The 20,316-nt window shown below is 38.6% G+C and overlaps 1 long non-coding RNA gene across 1 annotated transcript in view; it reads right to left on the bottom strand.

Annotated features, from left to right (window-relative positions):
* LOC131188541 (uncharacterized) overlaps positions 1-11,912 on the bottom strand; it is a 48,988-nt gene extending 37,076 nt beyond the window's left edge. Inside the window, exons 1-2 of the long non-coding RNA XR_009152798.1 lie at positions 11,741-11,912; positions 280-340 (exon numbers count right to left, since the gene is read on the bottom strand). This is a non-coding gene — a long non-coding RNA (uncharacterized LOC131188541). The remainder of the gene's footprint in view (positions 1-279; positions 341-11,740) is intronic.
* Between the last annotated feature and the right edge of the window lie 8,404 nt (positions 11,913-20,316).

The following is a 20,316-nucleotide window of genomic DNA, read 5'->3' as shown; positions in this document are numbered from 1 at the left end:
ACCTTCACTCTCAGTAAGCACTGTTGAGTTGATATGAGTAGTCTGACAATATTCCAAACAATATTGGAGAATCTATATAGTAACATTTCTGACTTCTCTCAATGCCCTGCAACCAAGAGTGATGCCAACATTAACAAGGTGGCTTGAGTCATCTGCCTATGTCATATCTTCCCTGGAAGTCAAATGTCTTTGAGTTAGTTAAACCTTAAAGGACCAAAAAAGCTCTAAGTTTGACCAAGAAGGCTTTAGAAAGTAGCCTGGAGTGTGAAGATCGCTTACCTGGTGCAGAAGCTTGGATCTTGATCTTAGGTGTGCTATTAGGGAGTGAAGATTCATCTATCTATAGAGGAAATAAAAGTTTTTGGATGTACATCAGACACCTTTTATTTTTAACATACCATATTTCTTTGGCGTATAAAACACTCCGGACTATAAGACGCACCTACCTTTTTTGGTGAGGAAAACAAAAAAAAGAAATCTGCCTCTGCCTCTGCAATTTTGCCTCCTTGCAGCAAACAGCAGATAGCCTGCTTTACTTTCATTTTCGTTTTCAGCATAGCTTGATTAGCACAAGAAAAAAAATAATCTGCTCCCAGCAATTTACCACCGTGCAGCAAGCAGCAGAGGCCCACACAGGAATAGGCAATGGCAATGGCAATGGCAATCCCTGCAGCCTGAAATCAAGTAATTGTGTTCTCTTTGCTGACGATGTCAAACTATTTAATACCACAGACAACACTTCTATCATTCAAAATGACCTTGATCATCTAACTGCTTGGTCTAAAAATTGGCAGCTCCAAATTTCATCCAGCAAATGCTCAGTCTTACATATTGGAAAAAAGAACCCAAACACTAAGTACATACTAGATCAGGGCTGGGCAACTATGGCCCCTTTATGACCTATGGACTTCAACTCCCAGAATTCCTGAGCCAGCATGCTGGCTCAGGAATTCTGGGAGTTGAAGTCCATAGGTCATAAAGGGGCCATATTTGCCCAGCCCTATACTAGATGGACATTACCTTACTGACGACCCCCATCCCGTTAAAGACCTTGGAGTTTTCATGTCAAATGATCTAAGTGCCAAAGCCCACTGCAACTACATAGCAAAAAAAGCTCTAAGAGTTGTAAACCTAATTTTGCGTAGCTTCTTTTCCAAAAACACCACACTACTAACCAGAGCATATAAAACATTTGCTAGACCAATTCTAGAATACAGCTCACCTGTTTGGAACCCTCACCACATCTCTGACATGAATACAATTGAACGTGTCCAGAAATATTTTACAAGAAGAGTTCTCCATTCCTCTGAAAACAACAAAATACCTTACCCCACCAGACTTGAAATCCTAGGCTTAAAAAGCTTGGAACTCCGTCGCCTCCAACAAGACCTAAGTTTAACTCACAGAATCATCTATTGTAATGTCCTTCCTGTTAAAGACTACTTCAGCTTTAATTGCAATAATACTAGAGCAACTAATAGATTTAAACTAAATGTCAGCCGCTTTAATCTAGATTGCAGAAAATATGACTTCTGTAGCAGAATCATCAGTGCTTGGAATACTTTACCTGACTCTGTGGTCTCTTCTCATAATCCCAAAAGCTTTAACCAAAAACTTTCTACTATTGACCTCACCCCATTCCTAAGAGGACCATAAGGGGCGTGCATAAACACACAAACGTGCCTACCATTCCTGTCCTATTGTTTTTCTTTTCTTCTTCCTATATATATATATGCTTATACCTCCTAATATTTACTCATATGTGTTTATATGCTATATAATCTTTTTGTATGATAGCTACATATATTGTTGTGACAAAATAAATAAATAAATAAATAAATAAATGAAACAGTTGAGAGTTGGGAGGCGGATCCAAGGGACAATCAACTTGTGCTAATTAGGCTGTGCTGAAGCTGAAATGGGCTGTTTCTTCTTGCTGCTTGCTGCAAGGAGGTAAATTGCTGAGAGGCAGAAGCCAAAGAGTGGGGGCCAGTGGGTGGGCGGGGCTACATTCGGTGTATAAGATGCACCCAAATTTTCACCCCCTTTTAGGTGGGAAAAAGATGCAACTTATACTTCGAAAAATATGGTACAGTTTTTTAAATAATCAACCTTGGTTCACTTTACATCAGGAGTGTCAAACTCGCGCTGTCACGGCATTCTCATGGCGTTGTCATGGCATTGTCATGTGATATATCATGACTTTCCCCCCTTCGCTAAACCGAGTGTGGGTGTGGCCAGCATGTGACGCATCTGGCCTGTGAGCCGCGAGTTTGACAGCCCTGCTTTACATTAATAAAAATCCATACGAACAAACTCTCACCTGGAATTCCAATAAAAGGATAAGAGATGATTTGGGACCTGAATGCTAAGGTCTGTGAAAGAACAAAGTAAAATGAAGTGTCTCAGCATAAGCACCAAAAGGAACAGAAAAGATGTTGGGGAAGATCAATGATTTGGCCACTCAAGGATGCCAGTGACAAGGATGTCACTGTGTTTAAAGCTGCCCTGTTGTCTCTCTGCAGGCAAATTCTATGCCTGAGTCATAAGCATGCATCCTTGATTTATTTTTATCCCAGTGAGTAGAAAATGGAACCAAAGATTTTCTTTGTGTTTGATATGTTTATGATTAGCTATCAAGAATTAGTTCATTTGGAAGTCTCTAACTGAATTATTTACAGCAAGGAGGAAAATGAATTTAGTCCTGTGCTAAATGCTTTTCTAAAAGAAGAAAGGCCTTTTTCTTACATTATGGGAAATAAAATAATGAAAAAAGGTTAAATTTAATGGAGAAAGTTCTGCAATCATTTGGTGATAGAATATTTAATAACTGAATTAAAATTTTTATTCAGCTTGGGTTATTATTGCTCCATCTGTCAGATTAAAATAGGCAATAACTCTCTCTCTCTCTCTCTCTCTCTCTGTGTGTGTATCCTGTAAAAGTCATCAAAGATTTAAAATTCAGTATTACCAGTATATATTCACTAACACACAATTCTCTACTTACATTGCTGACATGCAGTTTTCACCACCCTATGGATCTTTACAACATCCAGTCCTACAATTTATAGGAACAGTACCTTATAATGTACCACTTCACAGTGCTTTACTGTCCTTTCTAAGCGATTTACCGAGTCAGTATATTGCCCCCAACAATGTGGGTCCTCATTTTACCGATCTTGCAAGGATGGAAGGCTGAGTCAACCTTGAGCCAATCAGAATTGAACTCTTGGCTGTGGGCAGAGTTATCCTGCAATACTGCTTTCTAATCACTGCGCCCCCACAGCTATTGTTCTCAGGATGGGCGATTGTCACTCAAATCTGTAACTGCTCCCAGGTCATATACATCCATTCACTCTTGTCAAGGCCCCTTCCTTCCTTCTGGACTGAAAGAAATCTCAGATGGTGATTTTCCAGGTCCTGAAAGTTAGACGTAAGCTCATGGACTGGGGCAGCTGGAACCTTACAGGCAAATCTATGTAGACTTCATCGGTAAGAAAAAGGCCTTTTGTTGAAGCGAAGCTATGCTGTATTACAGTGAAACTTAATTTACTGGGTGGTTGTTTTGAGAAGCACATTTGTTTCACATAATGTTTGGGGGTTTTGAGGGGGAAGAATGCGTTCAATTACAACAAACTTCATAGCTCCCGGGCAGTATCCCAATCATGAACATACTGTTATAGCAAGGCACAGAAATGTGATAAATAAAGATTCTTACTGTTTGAAAGGCCTTGACCTAAAATATGACTTTTATTAAGTAGATAAATGACTAAATAGTAGTATAAAACATTATTGCAGTCATAGAGAGTTTTTTTTTGGTTTTTTTTTGCACAAGAGAGAACTTGCAGTCCCTGAATGTGCTCTAAAGGCCTCCATTTTTGAACATCTTTTAGGCTAATGTGTAATTTTTATTTTCTCAGAGAATGTCAATTGTAAATTTCAGTAGCATCTATTTTTTGTTGTTGATCAATGTGTTCAGTTATTTCAGACCTCAAAGGACGGGTACATATTTTAAAATAATCTAATTACATTAAGCCTTAGCTGTCTAGATTAATCGGAAACTGCTTTGAAGTCTCAGCTTTCCCCTATAAAGTCTATGTATTGCATACCTAAGTATTTCTCTGAACTTTCTCCTTTCTTTGAGTCTATTCTGCAGGCCTGCTGGAAGGAGAAAGCCAAGGAACTGCCAAATGCAGAAAGAGGAAGTTGGCGCAGCGACAACTTTTTTTCTGAAGTCCACCTGCAAGATACTGCCATGAAGCCGAGATTTTTCCAGTTGACTGATAACTTAAATTTAAATGGAAATAAACTTTTTGTCCTGGAATGTTTAAGAGAACTGTTTTTAGAATAGTCATAAAGTGTATTAATTTTCAAATGCTATTTAGTACTTCCCATGTTACCTGTTGATGTTACAATATCAACAAGTCTATAGTCCAAGGAGGGAATTTGAGCTTTATTTTGTGAGAAAGTTGAATTAAGTTGCAGATTAATGCAATATTTGTATCAGCAATCATATATGGAATTTTGGGTTGTTGTTTTTTACAATGGAACTAGAGAGGCTAAAATTGAACCCTAGCAAGTTAGGGTCTGTTCATCATGATGTTTCATTCCAAAACAAACAAACAAACAAACAAACAAACAAATAAACAAACACTCTTTTGATAAGATATTTAATTATGAATTTCCATGATCTAATTTAAGCTAATTGCATTCATTAATATATTAAGTTACAGTATATTAATTTCAGACAACAATTCTACTCTAAATGCAATATTAATTCTATTAACTCTCATAATACTTCTCAATAGTTATAGTAAGTAAATGTAAAATGTATTTTATTCCCTCCTCCTAAACACCCAGGAACCTTCCAAAATTGTCTTAAATTTGCTCTCCTAGGTAGTGTATTTCTGTTTCATGGATTTGTATTTTGCTTTTATTCTTTCAGTGTGAAAGTATTGTTATTTTATTAAGAATAAGAACTACAGGCATTTGAGGAAGACCATTCCCGATTAAAAGGGGTATATACAACGTGTGGGTCTGTTCAATAATAGTGATATGAGTTTAAGCAGTTGATTTCTTTGGAGTTTTTTCCCCATCTTTCAAAATTGATAAGACAAATATATGGTCAGGTTTTACTCTCAAGCTCAACTTTTACCTCAGGACTCATTTTTACATCAAGGTTGATTGATTTCTTATCTCGAGGTGACACACAGTTGAATGTGTCCATAAAGAAGGGAATGTTTGTTGGATGAAGACTCTTTTACCCATGCAGATCAGTATCTGATGTCATTGGCCTTAAATGTGAGTGAACCAGTTTTCAGTGTAAAAGGAAATCTGTTTTTCCTCCAGATAACACAAAACAGATTTCTAAAGTAAGACTTTTTTATACTTCAGTGTATTGTATTGGTCAATTGATCTGTCCTGTGATATTCAGGGAATTTTGAACTGATAGTTCAGGCTTGCAGTGTTGGTTTGGGAATTTGGGAACCCAAATTATGGAAAATGTATGGCTAATGTCCTAAAATTTCCACAGCATATGATTTCTTATTAAAAGGATACCATAATGGTAGAAGGATTGCAAAGCACTAAACCCTTCTTTCATCAAGGATAGGAAAAATCCAAAGATTATATATACCTTGGCAGCTGGGAATTGGATTTTTGAAAATCTGTTTTTTTTTTTCTGGAATCAGTAAATTATCTTGTAACCAAAGATATATATCTATAACTGTTATGATTTGCTGTTCATACAAATATTATGTATAGATGTACTGAACTCTGTATTACTGTTTTTACAACAGCTGGATGTGTACATATTAGAAGTCAAAAAGTGTGAAGCCTTTAATAAAATGTTCTACAAAACATTGTGTTACAGAGTGTACATAATCAGGAAGTCAAATAGTTGGAAGTCTGTTCCAAAATAACTTTTCCCAACTTCTTAATTTTCCATCTTCTCATTTCCTAACTAAACAGCATCTATGTTCACTCAGCATATACACAAGGTCCTTTTTCTCTCTAGATGTGGGTGCTTATCATGTGTTCTTGTGTGTGTACATGTGTGTGTTTCCTTGCATGGATTTTTTTAAAACTGATATTTCGGATACATTTACTTTGTGTAAATGATAAATTTTGTAAATGGTGTTGGTTTGACTGTATTTAAAACATGAATGTGTTTTATAGTATAAAGCAGTGTTATTCAAATTTGGCAAACTTAAGATGAATGGGCATCGACTCCTACAATTTCTCAGCCAGCATGGGTCATTTTGGATTGCTTTAGCAACAAACCTGCCAGTATCTTCAGATTTGCAATTAGAAGATTCTCCTCCCTTGAAGATGTTCTTTCTCATGAACCAGCTACTATCAAACATTTCAAACATTACAGCTTTTGGTTCTTCAGCTGCCAATAAATAAGAGGTGTTTCTGCCCAAATGGATAAAGCACTTCCAAAAGCCAGTGTCAACAATGAACGAGAAGCCTTGCATCCTTGGACCAGGGCCAAATTGGCTGAAATGCCAATGTAAGAATGAACTAAAGTGGAGCAAGATGCCAGTGGAAATTTTAAACTTCCTTTTATTGTGCATAATAGATTATACAGCCTCCTGATTTCTCTGCACTTAATATGTCATCTGAAGATGCACTGGTAAAATCAGATGAAGCAAGAATTAGATTGTCCCAGAACTCTGAAGTCTTCCCACAGCATTCTGGGAGGAAGGGCTTTATGAAAAAGAACTCTTGATTTCTGCTCCAGTAAACAGAAGCACCATGGCCTGCTGGCTGCTAATAGCACTTGAATGCAAAAGAAAAAAAAATCCTAAATAAAAAATGCTTCATGTACTTTAAAAGTGCTGGCCACAAAAAGAAAGAATTAATTTAACCCACAAGGCTTTCTGATGTAGAGACTAACAAAGTTTAAATCCATTCTTATTGGAATGGAGCTGGCGTCACTAGTGCAACTATTATTGAATATGTTACACATACATGTACATATACATGTATCTTCATAAAGAGTAAAGGTAAAGGTTCCCCCACACATGTGTTCTAGTAGTTTCCAGCTCTAGGGGGCAGTGCTCATCTCCATTTCTAAGCCAATGCTGTCCAAAGACATCTCCATGGTCATGTGGGCAGCATGACTAAATGCCAAAGGTGCACGGAATGCTGTTACCTTCCCACCAAAGTGGTCCCTATTTTTCTACTTGCATTAATGTGCTTTCAAACTGCTAGGTTGGCAGAAGTTGGCAAGTAGCAGGAGCTCACTCTGTTACGTGGCGCTAGGGATTCGAACCGCTGAACTATCGGCCTTCTGATCGACAAGCTCAGCGTCTTGGCCACTGAGCCACCGCATCCCTCATATAGAGTATACTACAATTATTTGTTAAATTTATAAATTGTGTTACTCCAGAAGTTTCAGGCAGTATACAAAATCAAACACAATATAAAATTAGTAGTTCGGTTTTTAGGTGTTGTTCGTCAGCTAAGCGGTTTGTTCTGGAGATGAGTGTCTTGGCTACGGAGTTGATCTGTGCTGGGTGGTGGTGTGAGAGTGCATGCAGATAGCGGTTTGTGTGTGTTTTCTTTCCTAGGACACACCATCTACCAGAAGAAAACACACACAAACCGCTATCTGCATGCACTCTCACACCATCACCCAGCACAGATCAACTCCGTAGCCAAGACACTCATCTCCAGAACAAAAAGCTTAGCTGACGAACAACATCTAAAAACCAAACTACACACTCTCACTAACGTACTAACAGCCAATGGATTCCAAAGAAATAAGATTACCAACCTAATCCAAAAAGAAACCCCCACTAAAATCCAAGACAGAGAACAAGAAAACGGCACAGCCCTCCTCCCATATATAAAAGGCACCACAGACAGAATCAGCAAGATCCTCCACAAACACAACATCCAGACAGCATTCTGCACAAACCAAAAAATATCCACTATCCTAAGAAACCCCAAAGACAAAATTGAGTTAGAAAATCAAGGAGTATATGAAATCCCATGCACCGCCTGCCCCACCACATATATTGGACAAACCAACAGAAGAATAAGTGCACGCACTGAAGAACACAAGAACTCAGTCAAAAAAGAGGAACCAACTTCTTTCCTGGTCCAACACCTTAAAGCCACAGGACATAAAATTGATTTTAAAAATACCAGAACTATCGCCAAAACTGAACACTTTAACAACAGAATAATCAGAGAAGCCATTAAGATAGAAAAATGCCCACACAGCATGAATAAACGAGATGATACCTCCCACCTACCAGCCATTTGGAAACCCGCCCTTATCGACAAACAAGTCCCTAACATGAAGAATGATGCAAGACCCACACTCACGAGTGCCACACAGCATGTCACCACCACACATCCAAGCGAAAAGCAAACTCAAACCCACACCGATGATGAAGCACGACCACGGACCAGAAGCCAGACCGCAGCTGCATCATTAGCCATTTCAAACCCTTCCAATCCATACATGCAGCAGACTGACACCCACCATGAAGATGTAGCATGACCACAAACGCGAAGCCAAACAACAGCAATGCAGCTCACCAACTCAAATCCCCCTGCATCTCAGACCAACCTGAGCACAACCAAGCCCCCCCCAAACAGAACACCCCCCACCCAGAGCACAGCCAACCCCCCCACCCAATCAGAACACAACCAAGCTCCCAAGTTTGGGAGCCAAGTTTGAACCAAGTTCAAACCCCCACTAACAGTTAAAAGGAAGAAACAGCTGTGATCACACATTTCTCCTAGAAGCACAAAGCTGTAAACACCTAGCCTGAAGATGACGAATGGGATTTCGTCGAAACGTCACCAAGACACTTCCAATTTTACATGGGAGAAAACCCGAATAACCAAAGACCTACACACACACACACACACACACACACACATCTCAAAACACAATATAAAATAAAAGATTAGATCGTAAATAGGAACCATAATGGTACAGAGCTTCTAACTAGCCACTTAATCATCAAAGCCAGCTATCAACCAGATTTCCTTGGAGAGGTATAATAAGCCAGTAGCCCCCAACCTTTCTGGTGCCAGGGACTAGTTTCAGAAGAAAAATAGTTTTCCATGGGCATGCGGAGGGAGAGGAGATAATTTCATGTGCAACCTAGATCCCATGTTTGCTCAGATGAAGCTTTGTTTGCTCATCTGCCACTTGCAAGGGCCATTTCCCAACAGGCTGAGTGGTACTGGTCTGTGGCCCAGGGGTTTGAGGATCCCTACAGTAAGGTATTCCAAAGAAGGGTCAAAGCCAAGGAAAATATTGTCTCTGTGTCTTGCTTTTTAAAAGGTCAGTAAATTCACCCCTGCCACTCTGAAAGGCATGCTCTTGAGCAGGGGTCTCCAACCTTGGCAATATTAAGACTTATGGACTTTAACTCCCAGAGTTCCTCAGCCAGCAAAGCAGGCTGAGGAATTCTGGGAGTTGAAGTCCACAAGTCTTAAAGTTGCCAAGGTTGGAGACCCCTGCTCTTGAGCACCTCCAACATTACACACACACCCGCTATCACCAGCCCTAGTGCTGCTCCTGCTGCTTTAACTGCTAAACTGATTGGTGCACCAGGATTTCTATGAAGCCTATAATTATTTGTAATTTTTCAATTACAAATTCCTTTGTAATTTTTTAATTACAAAATCCTTTCCCATGTACAAGTTATGCAGGCCCAGAGGCTAAACAGTCTAACAGTCCAGCCCTTCTGGTTGCTGGAAAATTCTCCCAAGTATTCTGGACCCATCAGGTGCCTGGGATGGGCTACCTTAATCAGCCAAGCCTCCCTTGATTGCAAGGAGTCAATGTATTTAAGACAAATGATTGATGGAAACTTCACAGAATCCGATCTGGTCCCATTTGTTCAGAGTTAAAAACCAGAGCTAATGTGTTGCTGATAATGTGGGTCAGGCTAATGATGATCTAGGATCAACCTAGGGTTGCCATGGTGGCCATCAGATTCTAGGTCATCTCAGTCCCCAGAGAGAGGAGTTTGACATCTCAGAGCAACTAGCCGGGGCAAATTCACCGCCAGAATCACTGTTATTATTAAGCCTGATCTCAGTTCTCTCAGCGTGAATAGTTACATACGGAGAAGGAACATGGACATATAGCAAAGAAATACCACAATAAAAATAATAAAATATAAAGCAAAATATAAAGCAAAACAAAACAAAACAAAACAAAACTTACGGGAGAGATAAACCTTCAGGAGAAAAATCCAAAACAGGAAAATACGTTTTGCATGTATTTGGTAGCTATAAAATGCTGGACCACAATGAGCAGAAAAAAAAAATATTTAGAAGGTAACAGATGCAAAGAAACAAAGCGCCAAACTGTCCAGTGGAAGATGGACACTTATTTACCACACAGACAAGGAAGACAAGGTTGGTTTATATTCCACTACTTGACCAGATATTGGTGCAAAACTGGAGTGGGGAAGTTCAATTGGGAGAAAGAAAGCTAGCACTCTCCCTCCCTCCCTCCCTCCCTCCCTCTCAAAGTCTTGCAATATGGAGATGTTAAAAGTGTGCATCTCAGCCAAGCACTAAAGTCAGTTCAGAGCCATTGTTTAAATAGCCCACAGCTGAAAACTGTATTTCTTTGCCTGTCTGGTGAATGCTTCTCCTTGTCTTCTCTCTGATCCCGCAGTTTCCTCCTCCTCCTCCCCGCCTCCTCTCTAGCTTGGAAAACTGTGCCAATTGCTCAGAGAGGTGAAAGCAAGGAGATGCGGGTGAAAGCTCTTACTTCAGCAGTTCTTTCTCTTTGGCACGCAGGATCGTTTTACGTAAGCACAAGCCAAGTCAGTACTGATCAATGTCACCCCTCCTTTGAGAAAATCTCCAGAGATTGGAAAGAAGATCTTTTGTCCTTCAAAGTGTTCCAGGAAAGAATTGCTGTGGAGTTGAATTCTTGTTAAAAGATGTGCTCCTTAGCCCATTGTAGAGGGCTCCAAGAACACCAACTAAGGAAATTGCATCAGGTCCCATTTCAAGAGTAATGTGTGTGCACTGTAATAGAGCTGTTGGGAAGGTCGAGTATGAGCTGAGAGCAGCTAGCGGACATTCATTACTTCTGAAGGACAAGGCAGATTTATTAAGAAGCACACAGAACTGGAAAACCACACTGCTTGAAGAAAGGAAGGGGAGGGGAAGGGAAAGAGAGGGGAGGGGAAGGGAAGTGGGATTACTTTTTTGTCTCTTAAAAAGTGAGACTTATTGCATGGGGACACTCTATGAAGGCCCTTTTCTTCAAATCTTTTGGTTTGGTTTGGTTTTGCAATCCAACAAGACAGACACAGACTTCAGAGGATAATTAGAATTGCAGAAAAAATAATTGCTACCAGCCTACCTTCCATTGAGGACCTGTATACTGCACGAATCAAGAAGAGGGCTGTGAAAATATTTGCAGACCCCTCACATCCTGGACATAAACTGTTTCAACTCCTATCCTCAAAACGATGCTATAGAGCATTGCACACCAGAACAACTAGACACAAGAAGTTTTTCCCCGAACGCCATCACTCTGCTAAACAAATAATTCCCTCAACACTGTCAAACTAGTTACTAAATCTGCATTATTATTAATCTTCTCATCATTCCCGTCACCCATCTCTTTCCGCTTATGATTGTATGACTAACTTTGTTGCTTGCATCCTTACGATTTGTATTGACTTGATTGTTTCCTGATTGCTTATTTGTACCCTATGACTATCATTAAGTGTTGTACCTTAGAATTCTTGATGAACGTATCTTTTCTTTTATGTACACTGAGAGCATATGCACCAAGACAAATTCCTTGTGTGTCCAATCACACTTGGCCAATAAAATTCTCTTCTCTTCTCTTCTCTTCTCTTCTCTTCTCTTCTCTTCTCTTCTCTTCTCTTCTCTTCTCTTCTCTTCTCTTCTCTTCTCTTCTCTTCTCTTCTCTTCTCTTCTCTTCTCTTCTCTTTCTGACTCTCCATCCCCTGGCCACAACTGTGATCAAGCCCCATTCTTTTTGTGTGTGCTGCCAGATAGACTTTTGTGGGCAGCATCTAGGATTTTTTTTTGACCTCACCCATTCTGACAGTTCTGCTTTCTCCATTGGAGGAGGTGCAATCTCTCCAAAGAAGTCAGTTTAGCTATTTATGATGCTTACTCATTAATCAGGAAGGTAGGCCCACTACTGTAGGATTCATTCTGGATTTGTCAGGCTACAGACCTGACAAATGCTAGGCAGGCTGATTCATCTGAGAAGAGTAATAAGTTGGTTTTCAGAAGCTATGCTTCTTAGGTGGCATATAAGATGATTAAAGGCCTGGAGACAAACATATTATATGAAGACTGATTGGAGGATTTGGGTTTAGCTAGTCTAGAGAAAAGAAGTTCCAATATTTGAGAGGCTGCCACAGAGAGGAGGGGGTCAACATATTTACCACAGCACCTGTAGGCAGGAAAAGAAACAATGGATGGAAACTAATCAAGGAGAGATTTAACATAGAAATAAGGAGAAATTTCCCAGCAGTGAGGACAATTAACCAATGAAGCTTGCGTTCAGACATTGTGGGTGCTTCATCAGTAGAGGTTTTTAAGAAGAGACTAGACAGTCACTTGCCTGAAATGGTATAGAGTCTCCTGCTTGATCAGGGGGCTTAACTTGAAGACCTCCAAGGTCCCTTCCAGCTCTATTCTATTCTAGTCTATTTATATGATAAAATTGAAAAAGATCAATACCAACATTAGAATAAGCATGTCATAATGTACATGAAAGCAGTACGTTTGACGATTGCTCGTTAGCCAGATGTTCTTCCGTAACTTTAAAGAAAGGTGGCATTAAGAGCAGCCTAATCTATTTTATTCATTGAAAGTGAAATAGAAGCCCATCTGAAGCACTATATGGGCTAAGTCACCAACAAAACAGGGTCCCTCTGTTAAATTTAATTCCCCCTTCAGCTTGGACGCAAGGCAGCTTGGTCTGTAATCAACCTTAAAGCTTAAACAAGAATGTCTTTTCCCCTTTTTTCTTAGTATGATTTGATTATCAGCAGCTCCCATAGTCCTAGATCCGTCATATGTTCTGAATAAAAAAAATGTATCGAGAAGATTGGATGCAATTCAAGTCTGTGTTTTGGGTATTCCCATCTTGTTCCACAAGTGTCTCCATTTTTCACACTGAGAAATGAAGTTATCACACACATAATGCAATAAATGCAGAAGACAAAAGACAGATATCGCCCCCAAGTAATGTGAGTAGAATTGTACCGATCCATTTTTACTACTGGTATAGTAAATAATCAAAAATAATCAAATCTATTTACTAAATCTGCACTACTATTAATCATCTCATCGTTCCCATCGCCCATCTCCTTCCACTTATGACTGTATGACTGTAACTTTGTTGCTTGTATCCTTATGATTTATATTGATATTGTTTCCTGATTGCTTATTTGTACCCTATGACTATCATTAAGTGTTGTACCTTATGATTCTTGATGAACGTATCTTTTCTTTTATGTACACTGAGAGCATATGCGCCAAGACAAATCCCTTGTTTGTCCAATCACACTTGGCTAATAAAAATTCTATTCTATTCTATTCTATTCTATTCTATTCTATTCTATTCTATTCTATTCTATTCTATTCTATTCTATTCTATTCTCTAGTGTAAAGAATGTCCATTCTTTTCAAAATATCAGATACAATGCACCTTGTCCATTACAAACAATTGTCCACATTTAGAATTGGTCTGCAGCTGCCAGATCAATTAAACCCCCTGTATAAAAACAATTAAACCCCCTGTATAAAAACTAGGGACGTGGTGGCTTAGTGGGTAAGAGATGCTGAACTTGTCAATCGAAAGGTCGGCAGGTCAGTGGTTCTAATCCCTACTGCCATGTAATGGGGTGAGTTCCTGTTACTTGTCCCAGCTTCTGCCAACCTAGCAGTTTGAAAGCCCGTAAAAAATGCAACTAGAAAAATAGGACCATCTTTGGTGGGAAGGTAACAGTGTTCCGTGTGCCTTTGGGCTTTAGTCATACTGGCCACATGACCACAGAGATGTCTTCGGACAGCGCTGGCTCTTTGGCTTTGAAACGGAGATGAGCACTGCCCCCTAGAGTCGGGAACGACTAGCACATATGTGTGAGGGGAACTTTTATCTTTATAAAAACACTGAAGTCATTTTCTCATCATACAAAGTACTGAAATAGGGGGATTGCTAACTTTTCATTTGGTCTTATTAGCTATATCTGTAAGAATGTTTTGATATGCAGCTATTAGTAGATTTTATTTGACATGTTATCTCACCTTTCATTTAGGATGAAATGATATCTTAAACTCGGTGTTCTCCAGTCTTGATCCATTCAATTTTATTATTTATTTTTTTTTAAAAAACAAAGTAATTTTTAAATGAGGGGTTGTTTTGTTGAAAAGTTCAGTATCAGCTTCCAGGGCCATCTTTATTACCAACAGTATTTTATGTTGTTGCACAAAGAAAAATTGAGCAAGAAAATATTTGAGAATGTTTTAATGATATTTTGAATAATGCTCAGAATAGGGTTTAGCTTGAAACAGTAGTAGAAAACTCACATATTAACTTTATTTTATAAGAGAAACAGAATTCTCTTGCAACTAACAGTTAATTATTTTTAAAAATTAGCAATTGTTGGTGTAGGTCTGTCTAATATCATTCTTGGGGATGGCATAAAGAGGCACAGAGCAATTAATACTCCATGAAAATTTACTATTATACCTACAGTAGTGGCCAAAATTGTCGAAACCTTTTGGGAAAAGTGTATTTTTGAAGTTTGATGGCTAATAACATCACTTCTTTTCGGAGTTTCAAGATAATCTGCTGCTGGGATGGCCTGGGAATAGTCCAGACCTTAACCCAATTGAAAATCTATGGAGCCGACTAAAGAAACTTGTTAGTCAGAAGCAACCCAGCAGTAAAACCCAGTTAATAGAAGCAATCATTTAATCTTGGTTTCACATTAAAACAGCTGCAGAACTAAAAGACTTGGTTCACTCCATGGGAAGACGTTGTAAGGCAGTAATTCATGCTAAAGGCTACCCAACAAAGTATTAACTGACGTGATAATTTTTGTATATCTTGTTTATTTTATGGTGATAATTTTTGTATATCTCATTTTTTCTATGTGTTTCACTTTTCTTCTTTATACTGTAACTGATATTCTAATAGCAAATCCTTCATAAAGATTATTGCATTACATTTTTGATTAAATTATCTTTCCATTGATATATAATTTTATGGTACTACTGCAAAAAAAAAAAAGTGTTATTAGCTAGTTTTAGAAAATACAGCCTTCCCAAAAGGTTTCCACAATTTTGGCCACTACTGTATAACTATGCCCATAAAAACTGAATAATTAAAGATGGAGGAACTCAACTGCAAAATGCAGCAGACTTTAAATGATAGGAAAAACAATAAAAAAGAATATTTTAATAATAAATGTGTCATAGATAAATCTTCTTTTCATCACTTTTACCTATCTAGTTGATGATTGAAGTCTTGAAGATGTTGACTAGGATTGGGAAGATCCAGTTTCTAATCCGCCTTCACCCACAGAAGCTCACTTTGACCAGTCACTCTACCTAACCTAATCCAGAGCTGTTGTGGTGAAAAGTTGGAGAAGACAATGTCCTATATGTTGTCTTGATAAGAAATGCTGGATCTCTCCCTCAGCCTCTCTCTCTCTCTTCACACACACACACACACCACACTTTCCAGGACTCTGTGATACTGCTGGTATGTTGCCACAAAAGCAATACAACACTCTTGCAATGCCTTAACAACAAAATACATTTATTATTACAATAGAACAGTTCATTTTATGCATGGAATAGAAGCCTAAGAAAAGCGTATTAAAGACGGTACAGTTTGAGAGAAAGGAAGCAGGGATACATAAAGAGAAGTCAGACTTAGCTGTTAAATGTCTACTGAAATAGTTAGAGCACCTCCTGGTGGTTAGAAAATGTCTCTGAAAAACACAATACAGAGGCTGTTGTGAGCTTCACTGTTCCATCCTAATGAGTGACAAGGTTTTAATACAAAAGTTCAGGAAAACCAGTGTATATTTGCAGTGCTTTGGAAGATAAATCTTGTTTTAAGTCTTAGCAAAATATGCAGAAAGCAAGAGATTTCAAACCTAATGGAAGCTATTTTGATTTTGCAAATCAAATAGTTTGAAAGCCAAAGTTTACTACCTCACCTCTCTTTTTCTTAAGAACCTGCAAGATGCTTCAGAATCCATTGCATGAATGGGCTTTAGAAATTATATGATACTTAACTCATCTGAAACCTCACTTTGCTTTCAGTTTTGGACTGAGTAACCAGATATTGCCAATCAAGGCAAATAGTTGTTGCTCAGGGTTAAAATGAAGGGTTCTTGGTGCTGAGTTGGTTGTTTTCTTGTAGACTTTCATTAGGTAACACAATCAGTGCTAGTAAGGAATGGGGTTTCTGCTAAACTTAAGTGGATATTATTGAGTTGGCCTAGAGATGGATAAAAAAAATAGTCTTGGCAAAGATTGGATGACTATGATGAACTAACACGATACGGTTCTGATTCATAAATTGCATCCTTGCTTGTGATCAATTAATCAGCTATTTTATGATAGAAGAACCCCAATCTGTGAAAGGACAGCCAAATGCAACTCCCTTCCGAGTGTATACAACAGTATACACTCTTCTTTCTACTAGTTGGTAAATCTCCTATCCGCTGTTTTCTACTTTCACTATTTGGCGAGTCTCCCATCCACTGTTTCCATGAATCCAAAAATAATTGTGCTGGGTGTTTCTAGGTAACATTAGTCTGATCACAGCACACATCCAGAAGCCGTGAGCAATCAGTTCATAATCACAATGATGACGAAAGTCAAACCGAGGTAAGTCATGACGTGAATCCTGTCCTCTCTTACTTGCATTGCAAAATTGCACACAAGGACATGGGGGTGGGGGGAAGGGCAGAGTTTGCATCATGTTATTGCAACACGCTTGGTCATTTCCTTCCTTTCTCCACAGACACCTAGTCTGGAATGTTTCTTTGTTGTAACATTTGTATAGCTGCCCATTTTAAAGGCAAACACCAGGTGGCTTACAATTCTCCTATGCAAATGGAGAAGCCACACTTCCAAGACTTGTTCTGGCTATTTCTAATTGCAGGTAACTAGTGGAACTTTCTCTCTAATGCAGAGGAAGGATGAGAATAGTGCGAATGCTTAACCCAGTGCTTCTCAAATAGTGGGGCGCGCCCCCCAGGGGGGGTGCGAGGCTCCGTAAAGGGGGGCGCGTTTGACCTCGACAAACACTGTCATAACAAGCTAATGATACTATTTACAGTTGCGCGGGGGGCGCGAAAAATGTTTTCTTCTTCCTAGGGGGGCATGACAGAAAATAATTGAGAAGCACTGGCTTAACCAGTGGTTGAAGAAGTCTATAATAATCTCAAAAGATACAGAACTTGCCGTTAGAAGCTGAACAATGAGGAGAAATCAATATTAAGTATTTACTATGAATTAAATCTCCACCGACATACACCAACATACATAAACAAAATTGTAAAACAGAAGAAATCAACGGAGGAAAAAAATGTAAGGACTTCCTTGCATAAATTCCCATAAAGAAAAAGTAGCATCATTTGAAGCAGAATTTCCTTAATTCCCCAAAATAACAGATTAACAGAGTTGGAAGGGACCTTATAGGTTGTCTAGTCCAACTCCCCCCCACCCGCCAGCTCAAGCAGGAGACCCTATACTATTTCTGACAAATGGCAGTCCAATCATTTCTTGAAATTCTCAAGTAATGAAGCTCCCACAACTTCCAAAGGCAAACTGTTCCATTGGTTGATTGTTCTCATTCTCAGAAAGTTCCTCCACATTTCTAGGTTGAATCTCTCCTTGGTCAGTTTCCATCCATTATGCCTTGTCTGACTTTCAGGTGCTTTGGAAAACAGCTTGACACCCTCCTCTCTGTGGCAGCCCCTCAAATATTGGAACATTGCTATCATGTCTCCCCTGGTCCTTCTCTTCACTAGACTAGCCATGCCCAGTTCATGTCACCGCTTTAGTCTCCCGTCCCCTAATCATCCTGGTTGCTCTCCTCCGCCCTTTTTCTACAGTCTCAACATCTTTTTTATAGTGTGGTGACCAAAACTGGATGCAGTATTCTAGGTGTGGTTTTACTAAGGCTTTATAGAGTGGTATTAGTACCTCACTTGATCTTGATTGTATCTCTCTATTAATGCAATTTAGAATTGCATTGGCTTTTTTAGCTGCCACTGCACACTGCTGACTCATATTTAGCTGATTGTCCACTAAGACTCCAAGATCCCTCTCACAGTCACTGCTATTAAGCCTGGTTTCCCCTAGTTTATATGTGTGCTTTTGGTTTGTTTTTTTTTACCTAAATGTAAGACTTTACTTTTCTCTACGTTGAATTTCATTTTGTTAGATGGATCTCAGTTTTCAAGTCTGTCAAGATCCAGATGGATCTTGACCCTATCTTCTAGAGTGTTAGCTATTCCTGCCAGCTTAGTATCATTTGCAAATTTTGTGAGCTCTCCTTCTATTCCCTCATCTAAGTGGTTTATGAAGATATTGAAGAGTACTGAGCCTAAGACAGAACCTTGTGGCACCCCATTGCTTACTTCTCTCCATGTAGACTTAGACCCATTAAGGATTATTCGTTGAGTACAATTTGTCAGCCAGTTGCAAATCTATCTGGTGGTGAAGCTATCTATCCCACTTTTTTTCTAGTTTACAAAGAAGTAGGTTGTGGTCTACTTTGTCAAATGCTTTGCTGAAGTCTAAGTATATTATGTAAACAGTATTTCGCTGGTCTACTAATTTAGTCACTATGCTGAAGAATGAAATAAGATTGGTTTGGCATGATCTGTTTTTAACAAACCCATGCTGATTGCTAGTTATTACTTTACTCATTTCTAGGTGTTGGCAGTTCTGTTTTTTTATTATCTTTTCCAGTATCTTCCTGGGAGGTATCTTCAGGAAGTTTTCATAATTTATAATACAGTTACTATTAGTTTCTATTAATATTGGCTGTAATATTAGTGGATAATGTGTTAGATTTATTATTAATGGCGTCAGTGAATTAAATGACGAACATTCAACACCCCAACTTTCATCAATTCATGTTTTCTCTCGGATACCCAATATCCTTCAATATCACTTGGGAGTTTTGCTTGATGTTTTATTAATTCCCTTAGTACTGTAACTTTTCAGGTGACCCTGAAGTGTTCCCTCTGTGTGGATGATGTAATCTAAGACCTTGTGTAGACAAGGAGCTTTAAGAATAAGGCCATCACACTGACACCTCAGCTTGTGTCTAAATCAGCAAGAGATGGATGAGTCTTCTACATTAAATTTCACAAAACTATGAAATTTCAGATTAGATCCCAGTCAAGCACATACTGTCATATACAGTAGTGGCCAAAATTGTCGAAACCTTTTAGGAAAAGTGTATTTTTGAGGTTTGATGGCTAATAATACCACTTTTTTTCCGAGTTTCCAAGATAATCATATTCCATTGCTGGAATGGCCTGGAAATAGCCCAGACCTTAACCCAATTGAAAATCTATGGAGCCGACTAAAGAAACTTGTTAGTCAGAAGCGACCCAACAATAAAATTCAGTTAATAGAAGCAATCATTCAATTTTGGTTTCACATTATAACAGCTGCAGAACTAAAAGACTTGGTTCACTCCATGGGAAGACGTTGTAAGGCAGTAATTCATGCTAAAGGCTACCCAACTAAGTATTAACTGACGAGATAATTTTTGTATATCTTGTTTTTTCTATGGTGATAATTTTTGTATATCTCATTTTTTCTACGTGTTTCACTTTTCTTCTTTATATTGTAACTGATATTCTAATAGCAAATCCTTCATAAAAGTTATTGCATTACATTTTTTATTAAATTATCTTTCCATTGATATATAATTTTATGGTACTACTAAAAAAAATGGTGTTATTAGCTAGTTTTAGAAAATACACTTTTCCCAAAAGGTTGCCACAATTTTGGACACTTCTGTATGATGTTGTTCAATATACAATCAAAACATTTATTACAATTAGGGAGAGGAAATCTCAGAGCATTTGATACATTCTCTGTAAAGCAAAGCATGGCACTAAAAATGGACTGAGGACAGGTATTGGTTCACATTTTATTAGGGGAAAGCAGTGATAATCATACATATTAGTTGAAGTAAATTGCCACATTTATCACTTTAATAGGTTACAAACTTTAGCAGCTGAACTGTCCTATTGAACAAAGAATCCAAGCTCCTTC

Source organism: Ahaetulla prasina, chromosome 1 (genome assembly GCF_028640845.1).
Source record: "Ahaetulla prasina isolate Xishuangbanna chromosome 1, ASM2864084v1, whole genome shotgun sequence".
In the NCBI taxonomy this organism is placed as follows: Eukaryota; Metazoa; Chordata; class Lepidosauria; order Squamata; family Colubridae; genus Ahaetulla; species Ahaetulla prasina.
The sequence above is the reverse complement of the archived record's forward strand: the minus strand, read 5'-3'. Positions and strand labels throughout refer to the sequence as shown.